Below are 11,783 nucleotides of genomic sequence, written 5' to 3'. Positions count from 1 at the left end.
TTGGAAGGACACACAGGACACAACAGAAAGTTAATTTCATGATTGTTAATTACTTACAGAGTGAATTCACAAAAGAAAGTTAATATAGTGGTAAATGATAAGTGAAGTATGGAAAACTACAGTACCATTGTCAGAGTCCTCATCCAGTGAAATAAGCGGAATACATCAAATTCTGTTAGAATTGAATTTGACAACATATGGGAGAACTTATCTGTAAAGAATGTTGTTTATTTTTTTTTAAAGATTTATTTTATTTATTTGATTTGAAAGATTTACAGAGAGAGAGAGAGAGAGAGAGAGAGAGAGAGAGAGAGAGAGAGAGGTCTTTCATCTGCTGGTTCACTCCTCAGATGGCTGCGATGGCCGGAGCTGTGCTGATCTGAAGTCAGGAGCCAGGATCTTCTTCCAGGTCTTCCCACACAGATGCAGGGGCCCAAGAACTTGGGCTATCTTCTACTGCTTTCCCAGGTCATAGCAGAGAGCTGGATCAGAAGTGGAGGAGCCTGGACTAGAACCAGCACCCATATGGAATGCCAGCACTTCAGGCCAGGCTTTACCCTGCTGTGCCACAGTACCAGCCCCCAAGAATGTTGTTTATTTAGAGTCTCCATTTTAAAAAATTTTCAATGAGGATTGGTTACATAGACAAACTATCAGAACACCCATAGATTTCAGTCTCACAAATAAGAGCTCCACTCTCTGCACAAGCAGGTTAGCTATAACCACCGCCCTAACAAGTTAGGGAGTGGGGAACAATATAGAGTCCCTGATACCAGTCAAAAGCAAGTTTGAAAACAGGCAGTTCAATGGATAGCATGGTATTGTGTTAATTCTTTTAGACAGAGCTATTCTGTCTACACACACACACACACACTGCTAGCAGTAAATATGAATACCTAAATGATATAGATTTTTTTAAAAAATTACCTAAATCAAGTAAGGCATATTAAGTCTGAGTTCATTTCTTAAATCCAGAGCAATTCTTTTTAGGGAAGATATAAACAGCAAAATTCAGAATTATTGGCTTTCTCACATTGGATGAAGATTTAAAACTACATTTGTTAAAGGGGAACTAGACTAATTAATATATTTTCTATTTATTTGAAGAGTTTGAGAGGCTTTTTAAAAATAAAATTACAATGAACTACAGACTGGATCCTACTGCCCTCTTAATCCCAGTTCTCTGCTTTGCCTTCATGTGAGAGTACTCAGAGATTTACCAAGGCTGACCCTGCCTGGTGTTCCCATCCTTCTCCCTCCTTCATGCCACATTGCTCTGCCAAGTAACCAAGTTGTCTCACATGTCTTCACAATACTCTTTGATGATTTCCTTAAGTCTACACAAGAATCAAGTGGAAGCTCAAATCTGAGGTAAACAGGCCCAACTCACACAGTTAAGTAATCAGAGGACAATATCAGTGTTCAAAATTCCCCCTATTTTCTCATTTTAACTTCATATGTCAATAAGTACCATTTTACTTTAATGCTTGTTAACAAGAAATGATAACTGAGTCTTGCCTTTATTAGGTCCTCATTTCGCTGATAAGATACTGAATTTCACTTCAGCTTCAGATGCGGAATGAGGCAAGGCAGGCAGGGAGAGGTGGGGAAAGACTGTGGACCACCAGTGTCCTGATGGGAAAAGGTGTGGGACAGACAGCAGGAGCCACACCAAGCCCAGCCAGGATGTGTCATCCCTGCAAGGTGCAGCCTCCCGGGTTTGACAATGAACCCCTGGCTCAGCCACTGGGGCCTGAGAAAAGACTTTGCACACGATGCTGATTGGCACCAACTTGTGTTTCCTGAAATGCCATGGAACCGACCAACTCACCACTGATTAGGATGAGCACTGGTCTGATCAGTCACAAGGTCACAAGTAGGCATTGTGCAATAGTTTCCAAAGAAGAAAGATTGATTACTTGACAGAAGATGTGTGAAAATTCATGTCATGTGGATAAATGGTCAGGAATATTCTTCAGTGGATGCTTATTCATGAATAGGTTTTATTTGTTGCTTCTTATTAGGAAGGCAAATACTAGGGAGTGGACACTGTGGCTTAGCAGGTAAAACCACTGCCTGCAGTGCCAGGATCCCACGTGGGTGCCAGTTGGAGTTCCAGCTGCATCACTTCTGATCCAGCTCCCTGCTAATGCACCTGGGAAACCAGCAGCAGATGGCCCAATTCCTTGGGCCCCTGCATCCATGTGAAAGACCAGGAAGAAGCTTCTGACTCCTGGCTTCAGACTGGCCCAGCTTGGGCCATTGAGGCCATTCAAGGAGTGAACCAGCAGATGAATGATCTCTCCCTCTCTCTCTCTCTCCCTCTCTTTCTAAATCCCCCTCTCTCTCTCACACTCTCTGTAACTCTGCTTTCAAATAAATAAATAAATAGAAAGATAGATAGACAAATAAAAGTTTTAAGTGCAAATACTGTGTGATGCACAGAAAGGAAAGGAGGGAGAGACATAATTCCTCCACACAGTGTTTATGAGAGCTGAAAAACTGAAACATCAATGCATTAACGTATAGGTCAGTGAAAGCCACCAAGGCTGGGTGTTCTTCCTAACAGGTTAAAATGACTACCCCCACTGTCAGTTGGCCTGGGTTCAAGTCCTGACTCTGCCACCTATCCTAGCTTCTTGCTAATGTGTACCCTGGTAAGATGCAGTAGTCAGTCAAGTGGTCCGGTGCATGTCAGCCACATGACCGACCTAGATTGCATTGCCAGATTCTGGCTCTGGCCCCTGCCCAGCCCCAGCAATTGTGGGCATTTGGAGTAAGCAGTGCAAGGGAGATCTCTCAAATCTATCTGTGTGTGTGTGTTTCCTCTCTCTCTCTGTGCCTCTCAAAGAAACAATTTTTAAATTTAGAAGTAAAAAACAAAAGCCACCAATGTCTGGCATAATAAAGAAACAATCTAAGGAACACAAAGCATTGTCAAAGAATGAGCCAACCTCCACAGTAGCTGGTGATCCAGGGCCAGCTGTATTAAGACAGGGAACTTTTGGATCTTGATGTCTGGATCAAGAGTGACCATGCCCTCCAGATAGCTGGCCCCTGGAGGGTCCACAGCCAGGATGTGGAGGGTGTCAAGGAATCACAGGGACTGTGTACCAAAGCAGCATCTGTGTGTGCTTTTCTGAGGTGAAGACTCCTATTGTTTATCCAATTTGAAACACGCCCTTTACACAAGCACACGTGAATTACAAAATACAAAGACAAGATGCAAGGCTGGTGGGGAGGAAGGGACAACAGGTAGAGGGTAGAAGGCCCTTCCATCAGGAAGTCTGTTATGGAGGTGGGGGCAGAGCAGAAAGGTTTGGGGCAATCATCTCTAGGACACAGACTTAGGCATTCTAACACTAGGAGGAGAAAGCCATGTTGAGGGAAGCCAGATCTGGTAGTCATGGCAGAATGGTGGGCAGGACAGAAGAGACTTTGTATTTTCAATCGCAACTCAGATTGTGAAAGCTTCTTTCTCTCTGGGGGTGGCACAAGGAATTTTGTGGGGCTGAGATTTAGCACCATAGCTGCTGGCTGGTCGCATGACCCTGGTCACAGGAGCACCTGCTGGTGGTGAGAGGGGCCCAGTTACCCAGCTGCCACCTCATTGCTCCATGCCTTCTGTACTCTGCTCTGTAAAGCTGGGGCCATCCTTGCAAACATCACCAGCTCCTTGGCCATCTGCTCAGTGTGAGGCTCCACATAGAAGGGGTGGAGGTGGGGAAACTGCAGGGCTGGAAGAGGCAGAAGGCACTGGTTCATTCTAGCTTGCTTTCCAGCAAGGCTGTTCCCTGCATTGGCTACTCTGGGGTAATTTCTTTTTTGAAAAAAGGATTTATTCATGTATTTGAAAGGCATATTTACAGAGAGGCAGAGGAAGAGACAGAGTGAGTCTTCCATCCATTGGTTCACTCCTCAAATGGCTACAATGGACAGACCTGAGCTGATTTGAAACCAAGAGCCTGGCACTTCTTCCAGGTCTCCAAGATGAGTGCATGATTCCAAGGACTTGGGCCATCTGCCACTGTTTTCCTGGGTCATAACGTAGAGCAGGACCAGATGTAGAGCATCCAGGACTCAAACTGGAGCCCATACAGCATGCCCACACTGCAGACAATGTTTTACCAGTTATATCACCACACTGGCCCCTACTCTGGGACATCTTCCTGTATGCTATGCCACTCCTGCTTACTAGCTAATAACTTTGCTCTTGTTGGAAAGGCTTCATTTTTAATCAGTGAATTAATATTTGAAGGCAAGACAGAGACAGACTGATTGCCCAATCTACTTTTCCCTCCCTAAATGATAAGCCAGGTCAAAGCCAGGAGCCAGAACTCAATCCAGGTCTCCAGAGTGGGTATCAGGAATCCAGGTACTTGAGCCATCACCTGCTGCCTTCTGGAGTGCAATTAGCAGGGAGCTGGAATCAGAAGTGGTGCTGGGACTGGAACCCAGGCACTCTGGAGTAAAATGCAGGTGTCTTGAGCAATGGCTTAAACTGCTGCACCAAACCTCTACTCCAGCAATTCTTTCATTAAGTTCTCTATTAAAATCACAGGTGTGGTTTCTGTCTCCTGCTTAGACCTTGGACTCCCAGTCAAAGCAGAAGAGCATTGATGCTGAGTGTCACAGAAAGGAAAGAGAACGTCAGAGGAGGTAAGAGGGAGCCCCAGCAGAGGGGGACAAGAGGATGCCACAGACAGGAAGCCAAGAGAGGGAAGGCCATGGAGCACAAGGAGCCCAGAGGACATTCTAGAAATCACCTGCCTCTGCTCTTGCCTCCCCTCCCTCCCCAGCCTGTAGCACAACTCTGCATCAGACATAGATACTGGGAGAATTGTGGGAGATGATTCTTAGTTTCCAAGATCTTTCCAGAAGCTGAGAGACTGACTGATGCCAAATATTAACTCATTTAGCTTTTCCTCAAAGCTCACAAGTTCTCAGGTGTGCAGAAATTAGCAAGTTAAACAACATTCTAGGTTTATTGATTCAGCAAGCAGTGGGTGGAGGGCCTTCTAGACATGCCACATTTTTTACCTACTTTCACTTCACCAGGTTTTAGATTCTGAAGTTGCCAAGAAACTTAATTGCTACCCCAGGTTTTCTCATCTTTACCTCAGCTTAGTTCATCTCCCTCCACTTTCTTCCTTTTTTAATAAGCAAACTGTCCTTTCAGAGACATGGACACATCTCTATACCATTCTCTATTTGCCTAGTGATAACACCACCTTTTAATTTTATATCAACTGACATGAAAAATAAAAGCCTATTCCATCTTTCATAGACAGAGATGCTTCTCTTGACCTGTCTCAAAAGCCCCAATTTCTAGGTCTGGAATTGGTATCACTGAGTCAACTGAGCCTATGCAGCGCTTGAGATCCTGAGTCAGCCTACATTTGAGGACTAGAGTGATGCTTCTAAAATAATGTCCCTTCAAAACTGACTGACTTAGTGGAAAACACGCTGGCACTGGTTCCAGTCTAATGAGCTACTAGTTAACTAAATAACTGCTGATTAAGTCCTATGGGCTTAAAACAATTTGTAATTCCTAGCAGGAAGTCACAAATGTTTAGTGTGTTATTGTGTAAAGGAAGAGTTTTATTACCAAGACATATGCTCTCTAATCTTTAAGGGACTTACATAAGTACATGCACTTCACTCTCAGATTAGCTCCAGGAGTCTCTCCTAAACCCAGTCTTTAAATATGTCTCTTGGTTTCTCATGGCTCAATAAGAAAACATCCCATTTTTACCCAAGGCTATTTAATACCCTCTTTAAGTGGTTCTACATGGTTGGAATGTATACTGCATCATTTAAAACTCTCAATATGAAACTACCCAGATAGTCTCTTGGTTTCCACTAAAAAGTTCTTAAATAAGCCAGTACTCTAAAGTTTAAGTCGGTCCTTGCAATGCAGTCTTTTGTTTTTCTTGTTCTGTTGCTAAGTGTGTTACTGTTTCCAACTTTGTCCTTTATACCTTCTAAAAATAAAAGTACTTTAGGAAAAGTAAATTTTGTACTAATCATTAGGAATGCCTAACACTGAAATTATGAGATCACTTAGCAATAAAAGGAAGCAAAGAAAAGAGAATCCAGCAGAGGTTAGGGCTCCTTAATGAGAACTATTTCCTTGCTGTAGACAGAACTTCTTAATGAGTTAAACAGAGCACATGGGACAAAATTTTAAATGTAAGAGGGCAGTCATGCCACAGAACAGCCTCTGAAAATAAACAAGGGGAATTTCCAATGTGTGACATAAAAGTGAATAACTCTGTTGAGATTTTAAAAATTTTAAAAAGATGGCTGGTGCTGCAGCTCACTAGGCTCATCCTCCGCCTGTGGTGCTGGCACCCCAGGTTCTAGTCCCGGTGGGGGTGCGGGGTACTAGTCCCGGTTGGTCCTCTTCCAGGCCAGCTCTCTGCTGTGGCCTGGGAGGGCAGTGAAGGATGGCCCAAGTGCTTGGGTCCTGCACCTGCATGGGAGACCGGGAGGAAGCACCCGGCTCCTGGCTTTGGATCAGTGCAGTGCGAGCCATAGCGGCCATTAAGGGAGTGAACCAACAGAAGGAAGACCTTTCTCTCTTTCTCTCCCTCATTGTCTATAACTCTACCTGTCAAAGAAAAAAGAGAGAGAGAGGAAGAAAGGCCAAGCAAAGACTCAAACTCCTCTTTGAGTTAACCTGAACAGTGAAATACAAAAGAAATAATGAAACTCATCAGTTTTGACATTGTGTTCTCAGGGACATTTGGTCCACAGACCTTAACCCGAGTAATCTACCAACAAATAAGGTGCAGCACTGGATAAACCAGACTCTCTCTTTCTCTCTCTTTCTCTCTCTCTCTCTCTCTTTCTCTCTCTCTCCATCGTAGGACATAAAACACAATCCATAAGTGGAGCGCAGGAGCTCCAACTCAGCTTCATGCTTAAGCCTGACTCTGCCAAGGGCTCTAGGATTTGGGTTAGCAACTGTTAAATAGAAGTAAATTTACACCCTGGACACTAACTGGCTAATCAAGCACAGGCCTGGGGCACATCAAGAATAGGTAAGCAAGAACTTCCAATCCTTGTCTCTGTGCACGCAGGCTGTGTCGGTGCCAGCAGAAACAAGTCAGTGCTCCTGGCAAGTCCATCAAAATTAAATCTTAAACTTTTGGGAAAAAAAACTAATATGTTTATTATGCTCCTTCAAGCTTAGAGTCTTAACTATCTGTGGGGAGGGCCTGTAATTACAATCAATTACTTATGACTTGGAAGCACTTATAAAGGCATCTGCCCTTTTAAGAAACATTTGAAGAACCAAGCATCAGCCTGTAAAGCTGATCCTGGGGGCAGCAACAAATCACAGGCTTGGGGTCAAACTCTGGCATCTCTCTCTCTCTCTAGGAAAAGAAGAACTGCCATCACCTGTCCTTGATTTCCTGACTCTGCCTGAACAGAGTAGCCACCTCTGAAACCCATTACTGCTCAGTGTGGCCAGGTGGTCATGGGAGCCAATGGTCATCCCAAGGCAGAGGTGGAAGAAAAAACAGGAAGGAAATGAAACAGGAGCAGAGATCTGTAGCTCGTGAGGGTGATATCAATAATTTCCTCAAGTGTCACTGAGTTTCATGGCATGTGACTGGCAGCCTTTGTGGACAAACTACAGGCTAACTGTACTCAAGCAGCTTCTTTGGCTCCAAAGCCTGTAATGTAAGGGTCTGAATATGATTCGTTCTTGGACAAAAAAAAAAAAAAAAAAAAAAAAAAAAGGTCAGGTGCACTGATACCTGCTGGGAACCTGTTCTGGGCAAAGGCATCTCACTAAGCTTCAGGAACACAAACAACATGTAGACACCCGAAGTGCTTCTAAATGCACAAAGTGTTTTCACACACACCATCTCACTTGACCCTCACCAACTCCAAGGGGTGGGTGGCACTGCACCGCTCAACAGGTAAAGACAATCTTAGAAAATGTGTCTTCTGATTCATTAGGTAAATCCTCCTGACGTTCACAGTGCAGAATCTTAGCTGTGGCTCAGTGAGAAATCTCTGAAGACACACCAGCCTCGGCAGGTTTCACCCTGTGAGTAGGACAGAGGAGCCCCAGCACAGGGGCGCAAGCACGCTTCCTCCGTCAGGAGAGCGAGTCCTGCCTTTGTTAACAACAGTGTTAGTACCACCAGTGTGCCTCTGTAACACCCCCATGTTGGAAGGACAGATGTGGCAGTTGCCTCTGATGGCACACTCTGTAGGCAAAAGACAAAATCAAAAATCTTGGTCGCAAAATTCTACTGGTGAATTCACCCTTTGGGAAGAGCTTAGGTGACACCCTAGGGAAAGTACTAAGTTAGAGGGAGCTAACTGTCCCCTCTATACCCACTCTGATACCAACAAACATACCCTCCAGGGGTATTTTTTTTTTCAAAAACACAAAGAAAAGGTAACCTGTTGCTTTAATACATAAGCCCATCTCCCGAAACACCTGTTCTCCCAGTTTCTTTATCTTTCAACCTCCACCCTGACAAGCTGATGAAAAGGTATAATGGAGTCCTATCTTTACAGCCATTTACTACCCTATTGATGTATTTATGATTCTCTGCTGCCTTCCAGCCTGAATCTTCACTGTCTTGGGAACAAAACACTACACCAATCACCCAGCCTAGGGTAAGAAGAGGCAAGTCAGAACCTCCCAGGAAGACTGCAGCCACCCGGTCTCCCTGAGCCTGTCCAGGGTTTGGTATTTCAGGTCATTCTTGAGTCGCTCCGTTTTGTGGACTAACGTTAAACTTACTTTTCACAAAAATATTTAGCCATGCTTATTTACATCACTGCACCCGCAGTGCACACAGTAGGCACATAAGCGTTGAGCACAGTGCCTCGGGGAAGGAGAAGGGAAGGAGGTTCCAAGACCTCCTTCCCCCAACATGTGAAGAGACCAGAAGAGTAAAAACCACAACCGGCTCTGCCTCCATGCATTCCTTGTGACCTGAAGCCATGCAGCTCCTCTGAAAAGGATGGCACAAACATGCACACAGTCAACTACGCAAGGGGCGATTCCAGGATCACCAAGAAAACACCATTCTCCTAAGTCAGTCTCTCTCTCTCTCTCTCTCTCTCTCTCTCTCTCTCTCTCACACACACACACAGAGTTTCATTTAATAGCTTTAATACCGGTCACTGCACAGCAGAGACTTCAGGGACTGACTGCTGTCCCCCACTCCTGCCTGTCACCCAGGAAAAGCAAGGACAAAGAGCATTGAGAATCGAAAGCCACCTTGGACACCCAGCCCTTGGTAGCGGTGGTCCAGGGGCTATGCCAGCCCAGAGAGAAGTGGCAGGGACAAGAAGGTTGACAGCTTTGGGAGGATGCTGTCTGCAACTGGGCGACTCCCCTGATCATCAGTAAGCCATGCTCATTGTGCAACTTCAATGCAGAGAAACTGGGTGTGATTAGCAAACATATTCTTATCCGTTTCTGCATTTTTAAAGACCTCATTTGTGCAAGGCTCCATCCTAGCAGTTTCCTCCTCCTCGCTTATCACATGGACAACCTGCTCCCTCTCCTTTGCAGTAGCTGGGGGGGGGGGGGGCGGGAATCCCCCGAAGGCAGGGAAACGCGTGGGGTCTGGCGCGGGGGTCTCAGGTCGGTTGGTTCTGCCCCCGAGGCCTCCCCCGAAAGGCTCTCGGGGCGGTCGAGGAGAAAGCACTGGCTGCATGGCACCGGTGAAGCCCGCACCTCCCCGGGCCCCTGATGGCGCGGACCCCCAGGCTCACCTGACCACCTTGGGGTGCTCCAAGGTCTCCACGTGCCTCAGCACCGCCACCTCGCGGATGATAGAGAGCGGCATGTTTTCTTCGCCAGTCAGCACCTGCCTGTGCTTCAGCGCCACGAACCGGCCTCCATTCTTGAGGTAGTGGGCCTTGAACACCTTCCAGTAGGCGCCCTCCCCGATCTCCGCCACGCACTTGTACTGCTGGTGGACGCGCTCACGCTGTCCTTCTCCACGCCGCCTGCAAGCCACGGCTCCCTGGAGCTCGGTCCCACTCTCCTCGGCCCCGCTGGCTCTGGCGCGGGCTGGCACAACCCTGGTGCCGCCTCAGCGAAACTCCGCATGCCGAGCCTCCAGAGAGCGAGCCGAGCCCTCCTCTTCCCTCCCCGAAGCGAAGTCCTCCGCACAGACACCAAGGGGATCACATATTCTCCACCCGAGCGCGTCTCGGTCCGCGGTCTTTGCGACTGCAACGGGGGACAGGAGGACAAGGAGAGAGGAGAACAAGTCAGACCGCCCGGGGGCCTTCCCGGGGGTTCCTGCAGCCTCCCCTCCTCCACGGCGCCCCCACGCGCACCCAGCCCTCTCCCGCGCCGCCCAAGCCTGCCTGGCTCCTCCCGAGCAAAGCAGGGTCACTGTCTCTCCCCGCAGGGCTGCAGCCCACTGCGCAAGGCGAGGCTGCAGGGCCCCTCGGGGGTGAGCGCGCCGCGCGGGACGCAGGGCAACGGGAGGGGGCGTGCCGAGCGGCCCGGAATACCGGGAACCCGGGGAAGAGGAGGCGCCGGGCGTGTCAGTGTCCTAGTCCGAGCTGATACCTCGCGCGCCGCGCCGCCCGGGGGCCTGGACGCGGGTGGGGGCTCCCGGGACCCCGGAGCCCGAGGCCGGGCAGTGTGCGAGAAGGGGTGGTCACGCATCTGCTCGGAAATTGCTTCCTTTCTTTCTCTACTTTCAGTTTTTCTAAGGGGGAGACCTTTAAAGACGCGGCGCACACGTACGTGGTCTTGCTGGGGGCCCGAGGCGTCTGGGCCAGGAACGCAATCCTGCCTCCGACTGCCAGGGACCTCCCTGGTGGAAACACCTGGAGAACCAGCCACCTGGTCCGGGCGGATTGGGCTGCTCCGGGGTGGGTGAGCCGGAGGCCCTGGAAGGGGCAGCCCCACGAAGGATGCCCAGGGTGGGGGCGAGGGGCGTCCTGGAGCCCGGGTCCCGCGTGCAGCCCGGAGCCAGAACCCTCCGCACAACAAAGCCCCGGAGGGGTGCCCTCATTTTCCCGTCCTCGCAGCCGCGCTCCCCCGCCAAAGGAGCTTCCCTCCCCGGCGGCCGCCGCGGCCTCAGCTGGGCCTTCACCGCGCCGGCCGCGCGTCCGCACTTCCCGGGACACCTCGGCATTACCTGCCCCGCAACCGCGGGCCCGCTGGCCTTTGGCCAGGATCAAAGGGGCAGCGGCAGCTGCAAAGCGGCGCGACCTCCCGGCCCGGCGTGCGGGCGGAGCGGACCGCAGCGAGAGCGGAGCCTCCCACACGCACTCCTGTCACAACTCTCCCAGCCAGCCCAGGAAAGCGCCCCTAGAGCCCGCCGAGGGGTCTGAGCCTGGTCGGGGGCCCCACAGGTAGCGGGGGAGCCGCCGGCGGCCGCCGGACCAGCCCCTCCCGGCGGAGTCCGGCCCCGTCTCGGCCACGAAGGAAGCCTCGGGGACGTCCCGCCACTCCCGCGTGTGCGCACACGCACAAGCGCCCAGGTACACCCGGGCGGCCGCGCCGCGGGGCCCGGGGCTGCCGGGCGGGGGCCACGCATTCGAACGCCGAGGTCTGCGCTCCCGAGAGGACAGACCTGCAAAGCGAGGCGTCCACGCGGGGCTGCCAGCAGGAAGCCTGCGTGAACGTGTGTTTCACGGTGGGCAACGCTGGAGCCCACGCCCGCACCTCCGGGAGCTGGAGCCGCAGCTCTGGTTTGGGGGGTGGGGGGTGGGGCGGTGGCGGAACCACTTTCTCCAGCATGGAGTCCCCTGAGGCGCTGCCCGTTAAGCCCTTT

At 49.7% G+C, this 11,783-nt stretch overlaps 1 long non-coding RNA gene across 1 annotated transcript; it reads right to left on the bottom strand.

Annotated features, from left to right (window-relative positions):
• Positions 1-274: 274 nt before the first annotated feature.
• LOC149122805 (uncharacterized) lies at positions 275-10,688 on the bottom strand. The gene is made up of 3 exons (XR_016219856.1): positions 10,360-10,688; positions 9,757-10,219; positions 275-482 (listed from the first exon to the last, which is right to left on the bottom strand). It is a non-coding gene; the product is annotated as an uncharacterized LOC149122805 (long non-coding RNA).
• Positions 10,689-11,783: the final 1,095 nt, after the last annotated feature.

The sequence above is a fragment of the Oryctolagus cuniculus genome, chromosome 13, assembly GCF_051225735.1.
Source record: "Oryctolagus cuniculus isolate XC-2025 breed Fujian yellow rabbit chromosome 13, ASM5122573v1, whole genome shotgun sequence".
In the NCBI taxonomy this organism is placed as follows: Eukaryota; Metazoa; Chordata; class Mammalia; order Lagomorpha; family Leporidae; genus Oryctolagus; species Oryctolagus cuniculus.
Note: the sequence above shows the minus strand (reverse complement) of the source record. Positions and strands in the feature narration are given on the sequence as shown.